The following is a 27,524-nucleotide window of genomic DNA, read 5'->3' as shown; positions in this document are numbered from 1 at the left end:
AATAAACAGTTCCAAGCTTTTCCCCATCTGCACCCCAGATAACTGATACTTTGCGACGAGGGAATTTGTTTATTAAATTGGCAAATTCATGAAATATTCGTCACCCTCTTCGGCATCTTGACTTCAACGGGCAATATGTATGATTTGTAAAAACAGCGAGCACCAGGGTTTAAGACAAGATGTTGGAGAGCCTTGTCCTCCCTCCCATACTCCAGGCTCTCGTGGGTTGCCAGGTAGTTTCCAAAAGATTGATCTCTTGGGAAGCTATTACACCTGGTGTTACACTGTGTTTATGCAAATACCCATGCAAACACACACATAACTGTTAAAATGTAAATTTTTATAAACATCAAGTTAATTTCCAGGTGTCAGCAATAAGTGGATGTTGAATGTAAAAGTGTGTCTGTTCCAAGCAACAGCAGAGTCACAGCAGTGGAGAATTTCCTCATGATTAGAGGAAACATGAGCAACAAAATAACAATATGTACAAAAGATAGAGTGGGTTCTATAATTTTGGCTGAAGCTCAGTTGATAATTGATAATCTGTCCAGTAGAATTTGCCACATCAGCATCTATCCACAAAGTCTTCTCTGCGGAGCCTAATTTTTTCTTAATACCGTTTTATTATCCTACTGTTGTTGAGATGTTTTTGAGAGGGGTAGTGAGACCATTAGGGTTCAGTAATGATCAGCATTTCCACCGTATTGGTGAACTGTCACTGGGTGGAGCAACAGACCATGAACAAAAACACCAACAGAATTTGCAGGCCATTATTTAGTGCGTGGATGCGTCTTATAGTTGTCTTCGATGAAACACTAAATGAAAGATTTTCCGAGCCTGATGAGCGAAGCTGATCTCGGACAGAACACTGAAGGCTCTAAGCAGCTGCATCTGATTTTCAGGTCATTCAAGTGTAATAAAACAATGAAGAATGAAATGCTGGAGTTCTGTAGGCCTGTTCCCTCTTGAAGGAAAAGTTGAAGCAGATTTTATAACAGCGGAGACATTCAAGCACAGGTGCTACAAAACAAATTCCCCTCTTTGAGTGGTGGTTTCTGTTCCTGGTTTTGTCCATTATGTGTAACATTTTGTTATATAATAGACAGGTTGGTTTGTCGTCACAACAAGCACACCCTTAATCAGGATATTCACACAGCGCGTCTTGCAACACGAAGCAGTTTATGGACTCTGAGCATGTCGTGTCTCAGTTGTTGCCTTTGTCATGCTCTGTTGTTCAGCTGCATCTCCTGTGATAATGCACAGGGGATTAACAGGTAACAAGGCAGCGGCGCTCCTCTGAGGATGTCGCGCGTGGCTTTGAACGTCTCGAACAATACTACATAAACTGAAGAGGGAGCACCGACAAATGGTGAATTCCCAGCGACACGGGGAGCCTCCTCCAGGATAATGTGTTAATGAAAGGTGACAGGAAGGACTCCGGGTCTGGAACGAAGCCGGGGCAGCTGGTCAGAGCAAGAGAATAGGAAGCAGCATACACCCGGGCTAAAGTGCAGCGAGAAGCAAATTAAAGCTCATATCTGCCATCTCCCTTGCCTCCCTGCACTTTCCTGTTTGGACTTGAAGGTGATTGGGAGCCAAGGCGGTGACAGTTGACGGAAACTACGAGGAGGAGAGTGTATTTATTTACAGTGAGATGCTGCGATGCTTGTTCAGGATGCGGTTTCACGCAGGATGTACACCCCCCCCCCCCCTAACAAGCACACACGCACACACCTCCTCCCATCTGTCTCATCTCCACCCTCACACTACAATCCCCAGGTTTGATCAAGAATGGGAAGTGGGTTACTGGGGAAGGAGGAGGAGTAGGAGGAGGAGGGCTGGTCTGCTACAGCCTGTATTGTGTAAGAGGCTGGGGTCTGGACACAGTTCAGCAGAGAGCTCACTCAGCACGCCTTCCTGCCTGGCCCAGGAGGTGGTACCAGAGTCAACACAGGTCACTGAGAAAATGGAGTGTGAAGCATTTAGATTGCGCTGTGCGATAACCGATTATCTTCTGGTGTTACAAAGAAAGTGTGCACTGCATCGATCTGTTGCTACATCTACACTACTCTGTTTTCAATCAAAAGTACATAATATTCTGCTCCAAATATGCCTGCCATCGACACTAGCCCGCCGTGTTAGGCCTTATCCCCACAGAAACAGAACTTTACTTGTACAATATTTTCTTTTCCATTTGTAAACATGATATTGTCTTTGTCCTCATGTCCCCCCCCCACAACTAATTGCTGTAGTACATTATGCCAGGCCTGCATGTGGTGCTGTAACACGGCCACAGTAATACACCAAACAAAAAAAGGAGAAGAAGATGTGCAGCAGAGACAGATTTATCAAACCAGGGGGATGAAGTAAAGGACATAAAGGTTAAAACAGCGAATGGAACAAACAAATTCCAAACAATAGAAGAAGAAGACTACAAAGATAGCAACAGCCAATGCATCAGAGGTGGGGCTATGACATCATCATTTTTCTAAAGTTGTATATTGGTTGTATAGCTGATGTCACACAACCAAGGTAACACCCCCTGACAGGATACTGTGCTGTTTACTTCTCAGGCAATATGTCACACAACTCTCTCCACTCTCTCATAAAAGTGAAGATTGTAGATATCTATTGTGCCCCGGGGTGCCAAAACTAACAGGAGAACATTTTACTAGATCCCCACAGATCCAGAGATGGTGGAGGTGATTCGCTGCTATGAAACGTGCTCACAGCGAGCAGAAGACAAGCCGCACATCTGTGTGCAGCACATTTTCTATCACTCATTGTTCACACACTGCTGGCACAGTGTCATGAGCAACGAGGGGGTTAAGTGTTTTGCCCAAGGGGACATTGGCATGTAGACTAGCAGAGCTGGGAAGCTAACCCACAACCTTCGAGTCGCTCTACCACTGAGCTACCATCAGGAAAGTTGATCAGGAAGTTGAAGATGTCCGGATACTTGCAGGTCTGGAATTTGGAATTGGTCTGGGCATTGTAAGGATAGGATATATTCATATGTTTGTGACATGACGGCCGATCTCTGTGGATTTAAAGTGTGCAGTGAACTCTGACAGGTTGGATCCAGCACCGGTCCTGTTCATTTTTGGTGCATCTTAGACTGCCAACATGGAGGTTCTTAGACTTAGACTTAGACTTCCTTTTATTGCCATTGCACAGAATACACAGCAGTGAAAACTGGCAACGAAATTTCGTTGCTTGGCAGCAGATAAGAAACCAACACATAGCATTGAATTTTTGTCACTGAGTTTTTGATGGGAAATGTCTTTTATCTTACTGTAAAAAGATAGGGACCGAGCCACGTAACCTCCAAAGATCTACACAACAATGCAAGAGTGGCATTAAGTTTTTGGGGGGACTAGTTTTAGGGCTCCCAAACACCGATCCTTTGTGGATAAAAGGCAGACGCAGTACACAAACTTTCATTCTCATATGTACAGGCCCTTAGAGCCTTGGACATAAAATAGCTTGAAAATGCTGCTGGCTCCAGTTTCATTTGAAATCTCCAGGTCTGGGTTTTAGTCTGAAGATATTTGGATATTCTTGCCGCCCACACACACACTAACTTGACATTATTAGTTAGCACTGCACGCCTGTGATGCCTCTCCTGCTGTCTGTGTCAGCTAAGCTAGTAGGTGAGTCTGCAGATATGCGTGTTGCTTTGCCATCTTTGGTGTAGAACCTGAAATAGCTGCACATGCCACTTGTCAGATGCGTTGGTGTTGTGTTTGTGCACTCAAGCGGACAGTTTAACTTGCATGTGTTCTCATTGTCTGCGCTCACTGCACCCTGTGCTGGAATATGCGGCGATTACTTCAGGCAGTCTGCTGCACTTCTTGGCTGTAAAGTTGGAAATTAAACAGGATTTTAGGTTCGAGTTTTGACATCCAAATTTTGCATTAGAAGAAATAGCCTTTCTTCTCATATAGACTTGAAATACTAATCTGGATGCAAATCACTTTCAGAAACCATTTTCAAATGAAAACACAGCAGGTTGGATATAGGCTTTGTGTGGTGCAGAGAAAGTAAGTGTGTTTGAGAAACGTGTAAAAGAGAGGGTGTGTTTGAAGAAAGAGAGAGTGCATGTGCCCTGTCAGGAATTCCACCTTGTAAAGCAGGGATTAACGTGGAGCTGAGAGTGTGTAAATCCCAATAATTACACTGTACTATGTGGTTGCAGTACAATTACCTTTTGTCGTCACCCTACAATACAGTTTTCACATTACAATCAGCTGCTCAATTTGAAGATGAGTGTATTTCATTCATACCCCCCAAGAGAAAAAACTAAGCTAAATCTGACTTTATTAGTCAGATAAAGTGGAACATGTAGCAGCAGTAACACATGTAACACACACGTTTTCACCTGGCCTATAGTCGCTGCCGGCTTTCTTTCATCTGGTGAGATATGCATGTGAGTGTGTTGCTGAAAAGGTAAGCTGTTGTGATCTCTGCACGCTGGCTGTCATGTCGGCATTAATCCACCCCAAAGTTTCAAAGGCAGGTTTTATGGCCTGCCTTACGGCCTCATCTATGTGGACAGCGGCATCTAAACTCTGGAGAACCTGCCACATAAAAAGCACATCTGTTAAAGCCTAAATTGTAAAACAACCCCCACGTGTCCAGGCAGCGTTGAGTTAATAATACACTCAAAGTGCAGGTAGCACTCCCCACAGCAACAACAGCAGCGATTGCCTTATAATCAGTCATTTTGATCAGCTTTTTTTTTTTTTTGCTTGATGCAATTTTCTTTATAGCTTTTGTGAAGTTTTTGACCTTCAAACACATTTTCTCCTCAGCCAGTGTTTTTGGGGAAACCTTTTCTTTTTTCCTCCTGTATTTTTATTTTGACAGATTTTGTTGAAATGACGCTATTGTTGTATTTAGTTTTAATAACTTAAAGGATTTAGTTTCTCACAGGACAGGCCTATCACCCCACTTATGTCAAACATTTTATTTCAAACAGATTTATAGTTTCTTTTAATCTGGTGTGGTTTTACTTGCTATTGCTTGAATGTTGCTTATAATATTTGGCATTTTCTAAGATGATGGTATTAAACCCTAACAACATTAAATAGGGGCCTGACAATTTACAGTTTAACATAAACTTTATTATAAGTGAAAAATAAATGAAAAGAAAAGACAAATACAATCACATATATTGAACTTTATTTGTTAAAATGAATATAAATGTTTATATGTATTATTATAAATGTATGTCTCGTCTGCATGCAAACATCCTTCGTGTGGTTTTCTGTATCGGTAAATTTTTTTTCATATCTGCACATATATGAAAAATATGCCATATATTTGGTAAATGGTTTACCAGCAAATGTAAACCATTTGCTGGTTTACATTTACCAGCAAATGTAAACAATATTTAAATGATATGTCTGCAAAAGGTTAATAGTGATAGAGCCGTTCGCAGTTATGAATCTATACTTTCTGTCGATGTTGTCGAGTTTTTGCAGTGATATTTAGATTCTGTGGTTGAAACTCAAGGGGAAGTTTGTCATTTTTGAGACTTAAATTGAATTCTCTGTGACAGCAGTTTTATGAGTTGTTATCAACAGGGTTTCCTGAATATAGGGACTGTTAAATGTTAAGTAAAGTAGCTCAGACACATCATGCGCGCCTCAACCTTTTTGCTCATTAATTTAAACCGTGTCTTATATGACATAATTTAACGCACATTTACCTCCACATTCCCTCTTAAGTGACACCACTTTGTTGCTGTGAGTGACGGACAAACCAAAAACATTTTCTCTTTATCAGTTTCACTTTCAGAACCGCAACAAGCAACCCGACCGCAACCACAGTGCTGTAAAGCAAGATTTAGGTCGTATTGCTAAAAATGTTAAATAACATATTTTTATCCCTCATGGTAATAAATAAATGAAGCTTATTTAGTTAAATGCACTGCTGCAGTCTAAGTCAAAAAGTTCAACGCAGATGCACTGTCCTTGTCATTATTTTTACGGTATTGCACAGACATTGTTTGCTTTTTAACGCATTCATTGTACAAAATTAAAATCAATTAAAGCTTTTCCGAGCTGGTTAGATCAAATCCAGATTGTACTGCTGAGTATAGTCACACGGCAGCAACACCTGTTAGTGCTAAAGCCACAGTCTGAACGACGCTGCCGTGTTTGTGTTCAGTCTCCTCTGTGTTGTGATGCTGTCTGTAACTGATGAGGACAACATGGTTACATGGATCAGAGGAAACAGCTTTGTTATTTATGGTGATAGACAAAGCTCTGTGTGAGTGAAAGCCAGGTCTTAGCCTAATTGATGTTTTTGGAAGATGAGCTCAATTGGATGAGTCATTAGGCCTATTACCAGAGTTTTATTAAATGGCCCTGCCCAAAAGAAAATCCATCGCGGGGTATTTTTTCCTCCTACAGTAAGAATAACAGGAGGACCAAGCGGATTGGTAAAAAGGCGGATAATATATGTGAGAGATTGATCAGTGAGAAGCGACCCCATTATCTCCTGAGATTTTAATTACACTGTGCTCAGCTTGCATGTCAAAAGGCAGATAATTGAAGAAGGTAAAAGATGTGCCACATGTTATTTATGCTTTCACTTGGAGCTGGTAGAAAATTGTCTCTCTTCCCTGTGTGCGTTTTTGTTTTTTTTCTTTGTTCCTCTTCTTTCTTCTCCACTCCTTTTTTGGCCTGCACTGTATTTATTGTTGAGTAATATTGCAGATGTCAGAGTTGATCATTTTGTCGGGGTGTTGACAATCTGTGTGTGTGTGTGTGTGTGTGTGTGTGTGTCGGACAGAAACAGGATTCCTCCTCGGTCCTGTTTCTGTATTCTCTGCCATAGCCAAGGCCTTTAATGGTCTTCTTCTCAGATGTTGTGTTTGACAAATACTTCTTCAGACCTCTTCAAGATCCCTCTGTTGTGTTACTCTGATACTGCAAATTATTTATAGCTCCGTTCTACTTTGAAATCCAACAGCCCTTTTTTCTTTCTTTTTATAAACATCTTAAATGTAAGCCGGGCTGTCACACTAATAATTGCCCTCTAAAAAAGCCGTAAAAACGCACAGCACTGCAGTCTCATAGATCTAACGGAGGTAAGTTCCAGTGTCTTTAATGTTACTTTGTGTTGTGTATTTACTTTAATCGGGAGAAGTTCATCTCTTTGTAGCTGATGAAATTTCCTGGTCGGTGACATCAGCGATGTGTTACAAGTGTGGTGAAGCGTAACACAAACATTAAGAAGAAAAGAGTCGGCACAATGTCAGCAGGTATGGGGAGAATGTGCGCTATTCTCCACCGTTATAAAGTGCTTAAACAGTATCTGTCCACAGTAGTGTTCTGAAATGCACACTTAGGTGAGAGGGTGCAGGAATCCTTTTAACCCCCTTTCTTTCTTTTTTCTTTTTTTAAACCGTGTTTGTGAGCTGAGCAAAGTTCCCCCACCTGTGCAGTATATGTGTCTGTAAACTTCCTATTGACGGCGTGTTAAAACATAGGGGACACGTTGTTCTTTTTTTTTTTCAAATCTTGTTTGTTATTTTGCATGCTCACACAGATATCATCCAAACTGTGGTTTCCTGTGGAGAACTGTCTCTGTGCTGCAATTTACAAGTGCACGTGAACACAGTCTGTGCTCCTGTAAGCAAAGGCACATGTGCATGCACACACACAGGCAGGGTCTCAAACTCATATGACCTGAAGGACCGTGAACACCTAGTCTGCTCAGTTATTTAAAAAGAAAAGATATATGTATGTTGCAAAATGAAACTGTAAGTTAAATGAAGACACACATAAATTCTGCTTTATAACTTAATGTTAAGTGGCGGGCCACATATAATCTACTGGGGGGCCACATATTGTCCATGGGCCACAAGTTTGAGACCTCTGTTTTAAGGATTCTCATTATCTTCCATTCATTAGGACTAGATTAAGCCTCACACTAATCTAATCTAGCTCTAAACTTAACCAATTCCTGAGAAATTAGGTTCTGTGTTATTAGGACCAGGTTTTGGTCTCCATTAGGACTACTGGTGCTAAGTTTGTGTCAGTTTTTAAAGATCCTAAAGAGTTAACAAATGCATACACACACCCAGAAGAAGTCCTCTCTTCTCCTTTCTGTGTTGTCATCATCATGTGGAGGTGGAGCTTAGAGGGAGTGGGCAGGCAGTGGTCATTACACCTCAGCAGCTGATGGACATTTGCTCCACACATGATTTAGTGCATCACCTGGTGGACGCTGCTCAGAATGAGCACAGCATCATGTGAAACCATAATGAGAACTCAGTTCTAACTCATTTATATTTTCTTTTTCCCCCGTCAAATATAAACATCACATTGTAACCTATACTGTGCAACAGTGGATAAGGTGAAATACAAATATCCGTGGAGGATTTAGTGCACATATGACGTACAGGCTCATCTTTGCACATCAGAAACCGCTTTTTGTGCCTTTGCTTCAACTGACCAATATCTAAAAGCCATTAGCATCTTTCCACTTGTTTCCCTGCCTCAGCCGCAAGCCCGAAGGCTCCATCAGGCAGACAATGAACTTCATTAGATTTCAAGTTTTTATTTCAAATTTTATGGCGTTCAGTTTGAAGTGTTTTTTCCTCATTTTGGCCACTTTTTGCTCGGCGGATTAAGACCTCTGCTCTCTCAGATGCCAGCCAGCAGTATTTCACTCTGGCGATTCAGCCTCATCTGTGCTCGAGGTCTGTACTTTAATGGGCTTTATTGATCTAAACAACATCAGGGGTTGCGGTGATGTTATTAAGGCGGAGATAACTTCTGTGTAATTCCACTCCAACAATATATTAGCCTTTTATTGGTCTAAATAACTTTGCCTTTTAGACAGTAATGCACCAGTAAGTCACAGCGGCTCTTCATGTCGGCAGCATCTTAATAAAGCATTTCCTCTGGACATCCTGCTGTGGAAAGAGTGAAAAACGACAGGTAAAGAGGCATGCTGGGAAGTTTCCACGCCATCACTGCAAATGATCTCTTTTGAATCCATAAATAAACCTATATAGGAAAGCTGTGAACGAGAAGGGGCGGGGAGATTGGTGGAGGTTTGCACAAACATTTGGTACATATGGAAGTTCTGTGAGCAGGAACATATTTTGCATTTTAGTACACTGCAGTGCAGATTGGAGACCCCAAGTCATTGTAGAATTTAACAGGCTCGATTTAACCAAAACTGTAACTATTGATACTGTATGGTATAATGACTTTATATTCAAATCAGTCTAGTTGTGATCGTGATGTAAACAGTAGCAATAATAAGTCAATCATGTGTCTACATTATCCAGAATTAAAACTCCATTAGTTATTAAAATGTGGATGTAGCCGCAGTCTTTTCACATGAAGACAGAATGGGGGGGGGGGTTGTGATGTAATGAAATAAAATCAAATTAATTATAGTTTTTGGAGGGATGTTGTTAGCTTTATTATTGATTGGATATACATGGTACACTGTGTGTCTACCAAACTTCTTAATGGACAGTTGCAATAATTCCCCTCCTCAAGGGTAGCATATATCTAATATTTATATGAAATAACCAAGCCATTTATCTGGAAGTGTATTTTTGAGGGGTTGGGTTGTGGGGGTAGGGCTTCGTAATTTGCAGCTATTTAAAGCCTTGGTTTTGGTAATGAATTATTTTGTCATCTCGACTGTGATGAGATTCATCTTTAATAACCGTAACAATTATTTTATTAAAAAGAGAAGCCATGCATTATGGCTATCTCGCTAAGGTCTCAAGCTGGAAGGAATTCTCATTAAGAGCATTATATTACCCCGGTGTGCTTTCAGTTGGATGTCCCGCTGAAATTACATTAGGTGTCAACAATGTTTGTGCCAGAAGTAAGCAGTCATATTTACAGAGGCAGGCTTTTTCATTTGCTTCTTGACACTGGCAGATGTATTAAAAAAAGATACTAATGCTCCGTATCTGATTAAGTCACTTGGAGAGAAACTCCTCTAAAGTGTTGACTTTTTTTTAATATGAGGCAAGCACCGCTCTGTCATCAACACACACATAAATCTTTATTCAGCGATGAGAAAGTTTTGATTGCTTGAGATTATACGGTGATTTATGCAGTTGGAACAAAGGACTCTTATCGCCCTCTCATCCCCCAACATTTAGATCCTTCACAAACTGTAAGCATCAGGTTGTTTGTGTCATGATTGATTTATCTGTGTCTTTTCATCTACATCCTGTGTTTCTTCTGATGGCTAGCGTGGTGTGCAACATTGTGTTTTCTTAATGGTTTTCGTGCCCAGGGTTGCCGCTAATGACATGGTTGTAATTGTTTGTCAGTGTGATAATGTGCGATTTCCTATTTCCATGTGATGTTGGACATTTGATGAAGGAGGGATCTTGTCAGGAAGACAAAGTGCCGTCATTTGTCACCAGCTAAATGAGCTTCTCTCCAGACGTCCTCTCTGGTTTTTCAGCGGCAATATTATTCTCACAGATCCCACTTTTTTGGGTTAATGCCATGATTTCCACATTACTCTGTGTGTTGTGTAAAAGCCCACGAAATCTTCATGACCACATGTGAATCACAGCAGCAGACATTAGGACGGTTTGCCAGAAACTGGGACACCAAGATTAGAATCAGGCAAAAAACTTTCATGGAGTTACTGTGCTGACTTACAGAAATCTGTTAAGTGCATTTCACATAAAGGCAGAAGTGAAATTACAGAGTGTGGTAATTGTTTATTCTTAGTGTGTGGCAGGAGTCATCACTTCCTTAAACATTTTTTAACAGAACAACTATTTCATCATCTCCACAGGAAAGACTTCATCTCACTTTATACATGTAGTCATACTTTCCCATTTCATCTCATACCCACTGGTCAAAAACTTGTTTCAGCCAGTTTATAAACGGGTTGTTGACCAGTGAGAATTTGTGTAGCTGGTATTCACTCCCGTGTCAAATGACTCTGAAATGTACACATGTTTTTATCAGCTTTTGGGGTCAGATCAACAAATTAGGGAAACGCAATCACAGGTAAACACGCTAGTTTCTCCTTCATCTGCTTCATTTTTGGCTTAATTTCCGGTGTGACACTTTGATGTGCATTCATTTTCTGGTCGTAATTACTGTATAGCTGGTGGGTGAGCAAATGATATTTAGTAATGAAATTGGTCCAATACTGGCCAAAAATCCTATATGCTTCACTATGCACAGACTGTAAAAAAACATGTTAGCTGAGTCTTCTTCTTCTGTGGGCTTCTAATTTCTTCTTTATGGGGAAAGAATATTTGAATGATATCTTTGAAATGACGAGGTGGTAAAAGCATGAACAGCAACACAAATGTGTTAACACCTTTGTAGTTTAAAAGGTGAAAAATAACTATCGAAGATGAACCGAACCTTGCCAACACAGTGCTTCATATGTTTTGGTTTCATTAATTAGATCAATTAATGATCGAATGAAAGAGAGATAAAACTAACAGATAAAAAATATTAACCACTGTTCTTATGTTATCACTGGGCACTCACTCCATTGTGTTGCTTTTGTTTCCCCAGACTTGTCATATTTCAGAACAACCACTAGCAGTGGGAATAGTGTTCACTGCCTTTTTTCTGTGGGTTCACCTGGGTGAAATCCCAGTTATAGCTTCTACTTTTAGTACTTTTAGTGTGAAAGAAGCTTTGCTGTTCCGTTGGCTAATAGCCAAGGATATATTTTGTCCTTTAATATGAAGTTATGATGTAGGTAATTGCTGCATTTCAAGGACAGGAGTGTGGGACTGCCCTCATAGTTTCCAAAGACATTGATACCCCCCCCCCCCACACACACACACACACACACCCCAACAGGCTGCTTCTGATTAGACAAAGTCCATATTGTGGGGTTTTGTGGAAGATCCTTCCTAGATTATGATCTAATGATCTAAACGAGCCAAACAAAGGAGAGGTGTAGTTCGTGGATCTCCTGAGGTTGTCAATCGGCCCTCTGTTGATTATATCGATTCATGTCTTCATTGGTCGTGCTTCATCTGTTGTAGAACACATGGGTGGTGTAATCGGCTAAATGTAGCCTTTGCTTTCTTATGATTACCTGGGTGCTTAACACTGATATATTTTTTTATCCCTTCAAGGACAAATGGTGTTGGAGAAGGCAGATCTTGTGTGAAGTCCCTGAGCTCTCACCAAAGAGCAGATCTCTTTCCGGCACCAGCTGTTCTCTCAGATACACCAGGCCGTGCTGAAATTCTCTTAATATAATTCTGAAGGCTCGGGAGAATAGTGCAAAACAAGCGTGCCAGTGAGGAGAACGTTGAATTTTTCATCAGTGGGCCTCAACTCGCCGAGTTAGTGGGCAGCGCTCTCATTCATGAGCAGATGTTCAGTGCAGTTACTCTCTGCAGTTAATGTGAACTTACTGGCCTCTCTGCCGTTGGCTGCAAGGACGTTGGCAGCGACCTGGCATCTGAGAATTACTCCCAGTAAAAGGCGTGGGCCTGGAAAGCATAGCCCCGGCCTTTTTTAGCCACTCCTCAGCCCAGGAGCTGGTTCCTGGTCAGGGGAAGGCTCTGACAGCCAATCCGTCTTCTGTACGACAGTGATGAAACACTTGCCACTGTTTGCTCAGGGAATAGCAGTAAAATTGTTGCAGATAATTTTTACCTTCAGAAGAGTTTTGCCTTCATTTCTAATGAATCTGCCCGTCTCAAGCACACAATTGTACATGTATTATCATATTACTGACACACTTCTCATGCAGTTACTGCAAGCAACTACATTTTAAGTATTATGAATTTTTATCCATGTGTTCCAATACTTTTGCTCACCTAAATATTTGATATATTATTGTTCCATTACAAACGAGGCTATCTTCTATAAAGTTGTTCTCTTGTCTCATATTTATCTATTGATGGAGGGGGACTATATATGCAACCATACTTGACCAATATAGCTGATTCTTGTTCTCATTCTAATGTCTGAAATGAATGCATACTGCATACGAAGCAGCTGTTTGTATAAAACGCGTGTAAGCCGAAGAATTATCCCTGTACCCTGGAAAAAAGACATTCCAGAAACAAGGCACCTTTGAGGGGGTAACAGTTTGCCGTTGGTAGGTAGATGAAAGCAGCTGGTGCTGTGGTCAGTCTGGTGGGCTGCATCATCTCCCACAGCCTAGTCCTTCAGACATCTGCATGCCCAAGCTGCTCAGCCTGGGTTTGATGTGGCCACACAGATCTGTAATGGTTTCCTTCTATCCAAGCAAAAAAGAAAAAAGAAGTTAAATCCATTTAAAGTGCCATTAATATGTACAGTACGTGACATCAAGTTTAGTAGGTGCCGTGCCAATTGTGCAGGGTGTGTGCCTGTGTGAAAGTCATCACTGTAAAGTTGTGCAAATGACAAGCTCTTGTTTCCTTTGCATGTCTCATTTTCACTTTATAATTGGTCGTTTTCAGGTTGGCTTTACGAGAGTAAAACTAATTAGTGTTTCTAAATTCAGCGAGAGAGAAAAAAAGAGTCAGTCGGGTTGATTGTTCTGGTTTCCTCTCTTGTGTCAGGCGCCCAACAATAAAAAAAAAGACTAATAATTTTCAAATTGCTCATATTTTTAAACCCCTGAATGTCACTCCTGGTCTCTTGGCATTTTGTTTGGCAAGATCAGGGAACAGCGGTTGCCCTCTCGCCTGTGTGTGCTGTCTTTGTGATTCGTGGGAAGTTTGGAACCCGGGGCTTGTGGAAAAAAAAAACAACAATGCGTTGTGTTTTAGGTGGGGTTGTTTCTGCTTTGATTGGGAACGTCCTGCTGACAGGAGCAGCCCCGCAAGTTTACAGTAGCTGTGACATTGCTGTTACCTTTATTCAAAGTGCTCCAGCTGCAGCGAGCCCTCAGGAAGCCCAGCGCAGGCCCACATGGGCGGCCGGCGGCCCACAGAGAGGAGAATGAGCACTGTTTGAGTTGGCAGACGCTCTCCTCTCAGGGAACTTTTGCTGCCTCGGCAGAAAGGCCAGTGGCGGCGGCTCTGGTCGGGCGGCAGTGATTCTCCGGGCAGGATGGGCTTTTTCCACCTCTCCTCCCTTTCAGGAAACACATTTTGCCATTTCTTCCCTCTGTGTGTGTAAACGGAGGGAAGGAGTTAAGGCAAAGGGGCCATGGGGCAGTGGGACTGAATCACTCTGTACGTTTCCATGCACAGTTAAGTTGAGATACGGTTGGAGCTCGCCTCCGCCGTTTAAGTGGACTACTGTCTTTATCCCAGGATACAAAGAGATGTGGGGAATTGATTTATAGGAAGAAGTGGGTCTGGCAATCTTCCACAGTAGGTGGCGATATGATCAGCTTCTTAGAAGTAGACGTTTTTTGGCGGTTAACTTGTTACATCACACACCAAAACCCCTTTATCTGCTAATTGGTATCATGTTCAACACTATTCTGTGTCCTACTACGTCCATGAACCATAGAATATCAAATTCTTTGAACTGGCAGAGAATAAACTTGGTGTTGCCTTATACCAGCTTTGACTTTTGCCATGTTTTCCTCACTGATGACTTGTACTTTTCTGGTCAAAGTCCAAGGGCAGGAACTGTCAAGCATGCGTAGAGCGCCAAGCCCAATTTGGTCCACTCAAACATATACTGTACATGCAATAGTAATTCAACTCCCATCCATATTTTCAGTCAGGCAAACATTTAAATGCATTTTAAAAGTCCAGTTTATCAGGCTAACACAATTACTAGATTTGTTTCTCACATGCTCAGCTGTGAGTGCTAGCATATTGTGATCTGAAATGAGCACAGTATTAACCCGAGCGAGCAGTTTTTTGAAAACGCTTCATTTAGCGTTGTAATGCTCAGCCTATTTTTATTTTTTTCCATCAACACTTTAGGGATTCAGGCTTCAGATGCCAGTAATTAAAATACACTTGATATAAGGTTAAGGAAGGAGCAGTGTTTCAATGCAATTAGAGAAGTGCTCAAATGAATTTGACCTCAGTTACTGTTTTTTTTTTTTTTTAATCTGTCGTGATTTGTTTAATCTAGGGATTTCTGTTTGAGGTGCTAAATATGTAGGTGTTTGGAGTGGTTGTGTGTGTGTGTGCGTGCGTGTGTGTGTGTGTGAGGAGGAAATAATTTGGAACTCGACAAACCAACACAAAGAGAATCTGAGGTGACAAAGGTGATTGTGGGGAAAAAGTTGCATGTATTTGCTTTTTGTTCGTCACCTTTGAGTTTCAAATAATTTCCACTGTTTTTGTTTTTTTCTCTCTTCTTATCTATCCCCCCCCCCCCCCCCCCACCCCCACCCCACTTTCCTTCCTCCCACCTCTCCTTTCCTTCTCTCCTCCCCTCCTGTCTGCAGCCTGCTGCTCCAGCCAGGAGACTCCAGTGGTGACATCCTGTGGAGCCAGAGATCAAAGTGAGTAGTTCTTGTGTGTGTCGGTACACAGCAGTATGTCTGGGTTATAGCACAGGCAAAGCACTTATTACCTTTGCATCAAGCTCATCATTATTCTCTGAACTTTGGGACACAACACTCTTTTTTTTCAGAAGGAGGCTGTTAATAGTTCTGAGTTTGAATGCCACAAAACGGTTTTGCATAGCCACTGATCCTCGCATTTCCTGATGCAGTTGCATGTGTGTGTGTCACATTTTGAATGATGTTGACCCTGACAACACTAACGCAGCTGCGACGAAGCAGGTCCTCCCGCTGCTGAACGTCGACAGTGAACTTGAAGAGTAAAGAGAAATTGCAGATAGTGTGCTCGATCATGGCGGCATCCCCCTGACTATCCTAGAAGTCATTACTCCTTGTGTGGTGTATAAACATGTCAAAAACAAACAATGACCCTGGGCAGCCTCCACACTGCAAAACAATTTCAAAAGCCCGCAGTGTAGTGTAAACACAAAACATGTCTAACCTTCACGCAGGAAGACTTCACCTTAAACCCGGTGTTTGTTTTCCAGTCCCTGTCGACCTTGGTCCGATATAGTTTGCATCTCCTCGGTTTTTTTCAGGTCAGTGTTGCTCAGGTTCAGCGCTGACGTTTAGGCCCAGGCTTACAGTGAATCTCTGTAATGCTGTCCTTCTGCTGCAGTTATTTAAAAAATATTAAAGTCACCTACTGATTGTGATGATTTTGAAGAATCAAAGGAGAAACCGCTCAGGGAAATCATTCAAGTGACTCTGTAAACCGCTCAAATGTTGTTAGACAGTTTGTAAACGGCTCACGTTCTGCGCCAGAACTTCCATAAAGAAAATCAGCAATTTCACACCACGACACATGAGAGCTGTTGATCAGCTTCTGCCTCTATCAATAAGTTGAAATGTGTTATTTTGTGACTTTGGTGTTTGGAATCCTTTGTTCAGCCTTACCAAATGATGCAGCTCTAGACCAGCAGCAAAATGCAGATTTTCTTGATTCTCTCTGGCCTTTGTTGCAGGAAAGTGAGCGGTTTCCAACCTTGAGTTTCCAGCCAGAAAAGGCTGTCTAATAGCAAGATTAAGCCGCAAACATAGTCCTAAGATATCAGAGAGCAGTGGTTCTCAAACTTTTTTATGCCAAGTCCCACCTGAGAAAATGTTGAGCTCTTGCAGTAACACCATTATCACCGTTAAAATACAGTGGTGTAAATAGGCCGAGCAAAAGTCAGCTATGGAGGCAGATTTAATAAATAAGATAATTTGCTCTCTCCTCATCCTCATCTTCCTCACATATACTTCAGACACTGGTATAGTGATTTTTTTGTCATTATTTATTTCATATTCTATGCACTCTGGTCAAAAGTCCTCAGCCCCACTCCGATCACATACCCTGGTATATACAGTAGAACAGTATTTCTGTTTTTCCATCAAGTACCACCAGAGGAAGCTTGCGTACCGCTGGTGTAACATGTACCGCAGTTTGAGAATCATAGTCATAGATTAAAGCAGACCTGACATTTAAAAAAAAAACCTGAACTGTCACTTTCAGCTCATTATCAAAGCACTGATTGGAAGTCTTAGTAATATGTGTATTACTAATTATTACGTGTGTTACTGAGACTAAACGGGTTTCTCAGGTCGGCTTTGTAAAATAAATTAAAAAAACAACAACACTTTGCTGGGGCGTAGATTTCCTGTACAGGGACTGTACGCAGCATCCGTGATGAATATTCATGCTCTTGTTCCTGGGCCTCTGCGCTGCTCTCTCACACTGAGCGCGGGGTTGACCGTAGGGTGATGTGAACCCGTATTTTTAATAAAGCCCAGCTGCTGAATGATCAAATAGTGTCTCTCATTAAGGCCTGTAAGAGTGTACACCCGTGTGAAGCTCTCTGTGGAACGCTAACAACCTGTGATACATTTCCAGAGGAATTTGTTGTGCAGGTCTCAGCGCAGGCAGGGGAGTTGAGTGTTTGGGGAAGGAGGGAGGGGCAGCGTTCATGTGGCAAGCCCAACATGTTGTTCACATCCGTGTCAGATTGAGGCTAATGAAGGCCAGGCTGATCCTTTGGATGCGAGCCTTAAGTAAATGATCCCTCTTTGAATATATTAGAGCTCCGTGGCAGCGTTGTGCCTCCCCGCCGTGCCAGAGATCCTGCGTGTTGTCTTGCGGTCTGACGAGGCAGCTCATGATGGCAGTCACGGTGTTCGATCACTTTGCATACCATCGAGCGCGATGTCGGTTACTCTGTCGACATTATTGTTTCTCTGACTTGGTGGTGAGCACTGACATGCAGCGGCACACACGCAGGCACGCACATGCTAATTGTTTCCGCATTAGTGTTTTTGGAAAACTCTTTGTTAGCAAATGGAAAGTGTGAGTGTTTTGTTATTTGATAATGTAAATGAGCCGCCTCAGATATTTTCCCCACCTTCTGAAGTGGGATTGTATTTACATGTAGTGCTGGGGTTTGACACAACAACACACACCTTCCTTTATAGTTGTCTTGATTTCTTTTTTTAATTTTTGGGTACCTAATGTGTAAATTTAGGGTGTTTTATACATATGTTAATAAACATATATCACTTCATATGTAGATATAAAAAAAAAGATTTCATGTACCTAGTGACAATAGATGGGTAGGAAATGATGCGTGGGAAATGAAAGGGAAAGGAAACATTACAACAACAAAATCAAAGTTCAAAAAGGTTAGATATTCTACTCCATAAAGATGGTTACATATGAATAAAATAGCATTTGACACATTTATAAAAAAGAAAAGGGAGAAAGAGGCATCCTCAAAATTATGTACATAACATTTATTGGAATATTTTGATTCAAAAGTAAAGCATGTTGAACAGTAACCACAACAGAACACACACACACACACAAAAATACAAAAAGTGAGATGAAAGCAAATAAATCTCACAGACTGAACTTTTCCACTGCGATTTATAGCCACACTGGCACTTTAACTGTAAATGTATCCTCAACGTGTAATTACGAGGCACTTTTGAATATTGATTGGAACGACAAGGACACAAAAATGAAGCACAGACCTCGTAGGCTACTGTAACACCCCATTAATAAATACCTTTCTGGCTCTTTAGTGCTGGGCTGGCCTTCCACTGAGTGAAACAATGTCGTTTGATTCTTGCTGATAAAGCATGTGTACTTCATAGACGGCTGGATCGGATAGATCCAATTAGCCATGGTCATCGCTCATATGTGATTAAGCTGACAGTGGGAGTCCTGCATAGAATATCTTTGATTTTGGCAGTTTTGTGAAACGCTCGTGCAAAGCACTTTTAAAAGCCCATAAAGAGCACATGGTGAGGAATGAACCCTTGATGGAGATTTGATTTAGAGCTGCAGCAAATTATCTCAATTAGATATGGGAGGGAAATAATTGATTTTCAGGAGACGGTGTACAATGATGGGGAATTCTTAGAGGATGATAAAGTGACCAAGATCCATACCTTTTTCCTTTTATATTATACACAATCAACACTGCCATTACTTCCTGACTTTTACTGAAGATTTCATGCAGGCTTCATTAGCAGATAATGCATCTTTTAGTCCAGAGCACTCACAGTCAGCCGCCTACACTTTCCGGCAGAGGATGAGGATTGATGACTTGTGACAGCCGTTGCACAGGTGCACGTAGCATCTTGCAGCCATCTAGGCCTCCTGACCTTCCACGCAACACGCATGCTGGCCTGTTTGTGAGCACGAGCCGTGTAAACACGGACACAGAGATGAGAGGCACATTTGCCCCGGTCGTGCTCAGCAAGCAGACACAACATGACACGTAACAGATGTGTCACACGGGCTGAATCAAAACAACCATCCGTTGTATGGAGATGTGCACACCATCAGACGTGGTTGCTGTGATGAGGCGCGGCGAGCGCTGCTGGCAGATGAGACAAGGCAGCGCCTCTGCTGCTCCCAGCTTCCTGTCTGAGAGAGGACAGGCCTGTTATAGGCTGTTTTGACTCCCTCAGTCACTCTGTCATCTGGGGGTGCTTGCTGCGGCTCTGATCACATGTACATGTTGCATTCAAAGAGTGTCAAATCAGCTCTGTGACAGGTAGGCTTCCAGTGAGACAACAGCCAAAGGGGGGGTGTCCTTTTCAATATGGTGAGTGTGAGGACACATGCATGGTTTGTGAAGACAAAATAACATCATATGACATCGTTTTGAATGCTCTTTTTTTCTTCGGCAATGCAGTGTTTTCAGTTCTACACAGAGGCCTGCACAGAGAGACAGATCAAAGTGCATCCATGACATCCATGACTCCATCCAAGCTGATTGTTGTGTTTGGATGGTTAAAGGCATAGATCAGGTTTTGATGAAGTGCTACAGGCTGTACGAGGTATTGACACATTGTCAGCACTTAACCGCCAACAGAACACCACCAACTCTGAGGACCACCCAGGAACCTGCACTCTAGGAGGAGCAGATAAAATCGAACCTGTATTGCCGCAGAGGGCCTTGGCCCATGGGGCACCAGCTTGATGAACTGAGCTGTCTGGCACCCTACACATCCTTTTCTGTCTGGAAACCAAAGTTCATCAACTTCTCTCTCCCTCTTTCTGTTGAACCAAAGTCTACAGAGAAAATGAAAGTTTTTAGCTCTTAGGAACTCAGGAAGTAGCTGCATTGTTTGGTAAGTTTGTGTTACTTACATACATCCAAATAAAGGGGTAGGAGGAGGGGGCTAGTGAAGGAGAGGTTGGTGAAAAGAAGAACTGAAAGGAGAGATGAAGCTAGAGGAGAGATGAACAATTGTGAAACAAGTGCATTTTGAGAATCAACAACAGATGACGGATCGCCGGTGCTGTCAGTGCTGTCAATACCTCACACAACCACAATTCCACAAAACCTGAACTATCCCTTTAAAGCAGGCATTAACTTCACGCAGGGAACCCGTTATTGATATTTTCAGCAGCTTAATCTGCTTCTTGCCACTGCCCCATAAGCAAACATAGTGGCTGCGTGTTGAGCTGAGGGGAAGGAGGGAGGGAGGGGTTGGAATCCATCATCAGAACAAGTGAATAAATGAAGGTGCAGCAACAGCTGCTTGACTGATCATGTACTACAGACTGTCACCCCACATCTGTTTACCGCTCTGACAGCCACACGAGTGTTTATATTCGCGGGTGTAATTGAGCTATTTTCCTGAGGGCAGCTGTAACCCACAGTAAGTTACATCCCAACTTTCCATTAAAGCGCGGGGGGGAAGTTTCACATGATCGTAATCATGCCCAGCAACGCTGCTATGTAAATATGGCTTATCAGCTTTGCCAATTTGGTTAAGTGGCATGTACGTGGGTGATTCACACATCGAGCTCCGTGGTTGTGACGCAGGCCACATACGGAGGTCATTTATTAGGACGAGTAAGTTAGGATGTTACAAGTGTGTGTGTGTGTGTGTGTGTGTGTGCGCAGCAAGAAACAAATTTAAAACAAATGTTGTCCTCGCCCTGATATATAGGCAAACTGTAAGTGTATGGAAATTGACATGGGAATATCTCTGAAACGCACCATTCAAATATTCAAATGTGAACACCAAACAATATAATGTTGGCTTTTACTATTTGCATACAACACTGTTTGCTGCTGTGAGCCGGAGATTACATTACATGTCATGTCATACAAGGGAATTGAGTACAACCTGTCAGGGGGTGGAGTTGAACTTGCGACCATGAAGTCTTTGGCACACTGGGTACCGGTCTTAACCACTGAGCCACTCCACCCCAGATGATACAAGGAAGTGAGAGAGAGAGAGGGAGAGAGAGGACTTTAAGTGACACAAAAAAATGACTTCTTATAGCGGCTATAACTTTGTGTGTTTGGTCTTAAAAAAACCCAAATCTAACTCGCTGCTTTATGTGTCATTGTTTTATTTATTGGTTTACCCTTTTAATGTATTTGTTTCACACACATAAATGCAAGAAAATGGAGTGAGAGAAGTTCATTTAGAGATTAAAATATGAGACATTTTTCAGTATTGTACATCATATAAAAAGTAGACGCCACAGCATTTCCTAGTTTCCAAAGAATCTATTAAATGCATGTTTTTATTCCACAAGATCACTCCATGACGCATTATTTCATTCCCTTATCACGAGCAACTTCTTCTTTGACTATACAAAAAGGTTGATAGGTCAGGAGTGTAAAGATATTTTGATTATTTTGTAAATAATCAAGACTATGTCCCCTTAATTGCAGATGTGAGGTTGCACCTGATATTGTTTTCATGTCGTGCATTGTCTCCTTCCACCAAAATACAGAATATCTGTAATAGTTTTGAAGCAAACAAATTTCACCACTTTAACTTTCATCTAACCTTTTTTTTTTTTTTTTTTTTTTTCATGTGCATATTTTGCACAAGAAGTGTTGATCATGCAAGGAGCTCAGAATTTGGCCACTTTTGAAAAGGTGCTGCACCTTGTGGCTTTTTTGGCACAGACAAGCTTCCACTGCAAAAATGGAACGTTTTTCAACACTGAGCAAAACAACATTTTCTCTTTTTTTCCACCCTTAAAGGAGAAAAAAAAGACCATTTGTTGGAGGAGAAACAGCTTATTTACTGAAGTGAATATATATTGAACTAATCTAGAATATGCCACACGTATGGCATATAATAATCTTTTTTACATTTTATTTGTCTTCATAGTAAGTGCTCCAAGCTGAGCTTAAGTTGTGATATCTTTAAACAGCCTGTGTGCAATATGCTGACTGGCACCCTTAGGCGTAGAAAAAACACAACCACAACAGAAATCTTTATCAGCCTTTCTTTAATTTATTTTCATAAGTAATGTGATGTTCATTAAAATCCATGGCAACGGTTATTTTGGATTTATTAAATTAATGATTTCACTTCACTTCATTTTTTACACTTAAAGACCCCGGTATACTTCCGTGCACATGCTGCGCAGGCCAAAATGTGCGTCACATTGCGCAGACCCTGGTATACTCGTGCGTCAGGGTCCTGTAGTTTTCCACTTCAACATCGGGAGGCGGTACAAGTCTGGATGCAGGGAATTGGACGCATACCTACCGAAGAAGAAAAAGAAGAGAACCGTGCTCAACGACAGGTCCCTCGGACACGTCTGGTTTGAGCGGCTCACAGCTGAAAGGCCCTGGAGTCGGGGTGTCAGCCGGTTTGTGGGTTGCCAGGTCGAGGCTCGGATAACTATCCTTGGCGACTACTTCGTCTGTTGTCGAAATATTTTTTTCTGTTTGGAAGTACAGTTTGCACATGCACATCCATACGCTCTTTGCATGGTTCTAAAATCTGGGTTGCAAGCGCTGCCTGCGTGTCACACAATGGACAAACTTAACCATTTGAGTTCTGATGCTAACTGAAGGCCACATCGTTTCTCCAACACACCCTGAAGGGAAGGGTGAGGTGAGGGAGATTCAGCTGCAACATACAACTATATGTCTACCTTTTTTCTTTTCTTTTTTTTTAAATAAATATACACCTCATTACACTGATTGGTCAAGTCTTCATCCATCACTGTCTTCCTCCTCCTCTCTTTCAACTCATTGTCTTGCTGGGGGTCAAACAGGGAGGGGGTGTCAGTGGAGGAAGGACAGAGGGAACAGGGAACAGGCCCTGGTCACTGTCTGACATCAGCTGCTGTAATTATGTGAGAATTCAAAAATCTTAATTCTATATGCTGTGCAATAACAGGCCTCTCTAATGAATAATTTAAAGGAAAAAAAGGAAGGGAGGGGCTGTTACTTAACGCTATGTGTCTAAATTTAGCAGGTGTCACTGTCCACCTGCAGTGATTAATAGTTTATCAGTCCCCACTGTGCGGCAATGAAATATCTCTCTCCATCTGGCATAAAAGTGCATGTGGAAAATGGTCGGGTTTTCAGGCAGGCAGAGGGTAGACTCACCCCCCAAAAAAAGAAAAATGACAAAAGGAAATGGGCATCTCGATGGACTCGGGCAGGTAAAGCTGTGATCCATTAGAGGACATCATTTGAGGAATAAGTCTGAGCCTCTGCACACGTTTCACTCTTTTTTTTTTCAGTTTGATTGGATTGAATTGGATTGTGACGTGTAATATGTGGTTCTGGTAACACTTTACATGAATACAGTAACATTATAGTGATAGTATAGTAAGCATTCTGAAATAGTTACGTAACATTATGGTAATACCATCCTTTTTTCTTTTTAAATAGTAATAAATTATTAAAACTTGTGTGAGACATAAGGGAGGACGAATCCAAAATGTATTAGACTGTAATTATCAATTTTGAGTCACAGGACATTTTCAGGTGAAAGTATTACACGAGTAATCCTCTTTACCAAGCTATTACCTGACATCACGAAGGAAATAACTATAGTATTTCCTTATTAATACACTATTACCATTGTTATTTCAAAGGTGGAAATTGCATTAGAAATAAGCTGGTCTTACCATAATATTGCAAAATTATTACCATATATTACCATGCTGTTACTGTACTGTAATGTAAATGATTGTTGTTTTTTTAAAGTGTGCAGCAGCTAAAGTGAGTTCTAAGTGAGGTGTTCACTGCAACAGAGTTGACCAGCGAGCCGGAGATTTGGCTTCCCTGTCAAATTAAGATAAAGGCGTTTTTTTCCCCCTCTATTTAATCCCCGCAAAGCTCTAATGGTGAAACTTAGGATAACGTGAGGATTTGAATTGTGCAGCAGCTTCAGAGTCTGCATGTCGTCTTGATCTCCGACTGTACGAGTGGAGTGGAGACGGTCACTGGTTAGTCCGTGCTTTGAAAATCAGATTACAAACCAGTGTGAGGTGAAAACAGGACAGTTGGTATAATCTTCAGCCATTTTTCTAAAATGCGGGCATTGGGAAAATTCTGCATCAACATAGAGACAGCACATAATCGATGATAGCCAACTAACACAGCTGGAAAAAAGCATCTCATTTTGGAGTTTTGAACATCTTAATTTAAAGCTGCAGTTTGATGATTTATTTTTGTTGTTGTTGATGTTATTATTATTATTCCGTCTGTCTTTGCCCTTCCTGAACAGAAACTATGTTACATTATTGTATGCCGCAACTGTCAAGCAATACTATCAGACCTGACTGAGGGATTGTTCAAACCGCAGCAGTGCAGGGGCAACGATGGGCATCAGCAACCCTTTTTTCCTCCGAACAGTATAATTCACATCTTTTTGTTTGTTTGCTTTGTTGGCGCTTCTCTGTGTTTTCAGTCGTAACTTGCAGCCACCTTGCTTTATTAGCACATGTTGCTGTTGTCGTGCGTCTATTTTGACAGACAAGGAATCTCAACACTGCTGAGAGACTCTTGTGAAGCTGATGGAAACTTATTTGACAACAATTTTCATCTAACAGATGTTGGTTTATATTTAAAATTTTCACACAACAGCTTTAATGTGGAAAGCTGAGGATGCAGTGTGTTGTGATGCATGGGGGAATTAAATCGCATCAAGTGATTGACGTGATACTTGCAATCATATTGAATCCTGAGACCAGAGAATGTTCCCTAATTAGCTGTCCTTGCGACCGAGTTACATTAAATCTGAAGTTGCTCACAGTTTACCAGCAGCTTAGATTCTACTGTTGCTGTATTTACAGCTACTTTTTTTTTTTTACCTCCATGTTCCCACATTTACAGTTTTTTCTCCCACGACTGTGCTGAACAGTCTTTTTTATTGAATTATTAATGCCTATATTTAATTATTGAAGGAAGATAATTTCTGATCAGATTAATATTAAATCCTTGTGAAATATTAATGCCTCATTTTTTAAAAAGTAAAAGAAGAATTAACTTATGGAAGTATGAATATAATCATAAACAGAAATAGGGAGAAGTGGCATTGAGTCAAATATGCCAGATCTGCTCTAGTCCCTTTCAAATGCCATTTCCCTTGAGGTGTGTGAATATGAAATATTGCAGTGGTCAACATTGTTCTCTTTGTACACTGGGCTCATGTCATTGGTCAGTCCTGCCCCGGGGCTGGCGCTGGTGTCACAGGGGGGAGTTCACAAGCATTTGTCCGCAACTTTCCTTTGTCACCTTGACCACAGATGACCCTAAACTATGTCCAGGGGAAAAATTACAGATATTTTGGTGTTAATAATGAAATCACTCCTGCTGATTGGCAGAGCTCCACTGACGTTTCTGTGTCTCAACTCCTTGTCCCAGATCTCACTCTGATTTCTGGTGGCAGTGCTGGCTTTACCGTCTTTGACTTATCGTTTTCACAAACGGTGCAAAGTGACTTTCGTCTACTGTAGAGTGTCTATTAACAGGTAAAATCCAGTCCTTTGTTAGTTTTGATTAAAAAAAAAAAATCTTTAGATTAATGATATTCAGTAAATCTGTGGTATATCATTTGTCATTCTTTGGTGTGTTATTATGATCTTTCCATTGTATTCATAAAATATGGAAATCTGAAGAAAAGTAAACCCTAATTGTAACAAAATTGTAAGCACCTAGAAAATATGGCTACATTAATTATGTTTTAAATGCTAATGCCAGCGAGGAACATAATAACGACGACATGAAAGACCCCCTATTCAAAATCTGATAGCCAGGGAGAAGCAAATTATTTCAAATATTTGATATTTAAATTATTTTTCAAATGAACAGAGACATGAGTAGAGAGCAGAGGCGAGTAGTTTCCCCTGGTGATCCTCCAGGCTCCTTTGTTTCCTTGTGTCTCCAGCTCATTAATGTTCTAAGCATGTGAGGGAACCAGACCATACTCTATAACCCATAGCTGCGTGACACCTCGGGCCCAACATACACACACACACATACACACTCACAAAAATCCCTCAGCCTTTTAAAGTCCACTGGCTCTTTCAGGGAGAGATGGCCGCTGAGCCGTCCTGATTAAAATGACAATAGTCTAATTAACTCGACCTCAGTGTCAGCCACTAAAATGGCTCATGGCCCGCCAGTTCCTGTTTGAAAACGCTTTGTCTCCTCATCGTCCAAAAATATGACTTGTTTCCCAGTAAAATGCCTCAACCCCATTTGTCGAGATATGCTAATAGAAATTATTTATCCTAAACTAATTAAAAAATCTGGGCAAAGTTGTCGGTTCTTTCCCTTCCCTACTATAGAAATCCCGACTGTACAATCATCCGTCAATTTATCATTCGAGCAACTTTCTGCTACAATCATCCAACTGTATTTCTATTTGATGATCGTTTTTTTAGATGACGTACATCTGTGTCCAGATGAGCTTTACTGCTACGTATGAGAAGTCGTAGAAGTAGAGGCGATAGTGTATCAAAAGTAGAATTCCCAGAATATAAATTAAACTGAATACTGCACCTGCACTTTAACACACAGATGAGCACAAGATGTATGCAAGACCTTGAACTCTTGAGACTGAAAACACTGTAAAAAAAGAAGAGATTTCAAAATCTGTGGACACAAAATGTGCAGTGGAGTAAAGTACCATACTTAAGTGACCGCACATATCGAGATACATGTCTAAATTAAAGGCAGCGTTATCAGAGATTCTCGTTCATAGCTGATAGAAGTGAGTGCGGGTAACTGCATCATTATTTCCAAAGTGTTTCCCTGGAGTTTTCACACTAAGATGAAGAGAGCAGTGGTTTCAAACCTCTTCATTTTCTGGGCTATCTGGAGATAGAATAGATAGAATGTATGCATTTTTAAACAAAACTGAAAAGTGTGGATGTACCCTATGATATTTAGATTAATTACAAATCCAAACAGATGTTGTGGCATTTAATCTGATTTTATTTCAACTCATAGTTTTTTGGGTTTTTTTTCTCTTCAGTTGTGTGTGTGTGTGTGTGTGTGTGCTGGTCGTGTTGCGCGGTCAACAGGTCAAAGTGTCAATCAAGTCTGTTTTCCTCCACTGCAGCTGACCGTAAAGTGAGACTTTCCTTGTGACACCCATGATTCCTTTGGATTATTTGATGGATTCATCTAAAGTGCAGAAGAGGAAAAAAAAAGAACAACAACTAAAAGGAACCCTTTAATGAATGAAGAAGAGACTGGTTTTTGTTCTATTATCCTTCTGTTGGTGATTAAGGTCTGCAGGGAGATAATTACGCTTCAGTCTGGAGTTAATGAAACGAAAACTTCTCTTTT

The 27,524-nt window shown here is 41.3% G+C and overlaps 1 protein-coding gene across 13 annotated transcripts in view; it reads left to right on the top strand.

The window, feature by feature from the left end:
- The window catches only part of foxp1b (forkhead box P1b), a 170,880-nt gene that overhangs the window by 27,760 nt on the left and 115,596 nt on the right, over positions 1 to 27,524 (top strand). For all 13 annotated transcript variants that reach the window (XM_058630825.1, XM_058630827.1, XM_058630832.1 and 10 more), the window contains one exon: positions 15,343 to 15,399. The gene's annotated coding sequence lies outside the window, so the exon portion shown is untranslated. The remainder of the gene's footprint in view (positions 1 to 15,342; positions 15,400 to 27,524) is intronic.

The sequence above is a fragment of the Solea solea genome, chromosome 6 (genome assembly GCF_958295425.1).
Source record: "Solea solea chromosome 6, fSolSol10.1, whole genome shotgun sequence".
NCBI classification, from domain to species: Eukaryota; Metazoa; Chordata; class Actinopteri; order Pleuronectiformes; family Soleidae; genus Solea; species Solea solea.
This window is presented reverse-complemented; position numbering and strand designations above follow the sequence as displayed.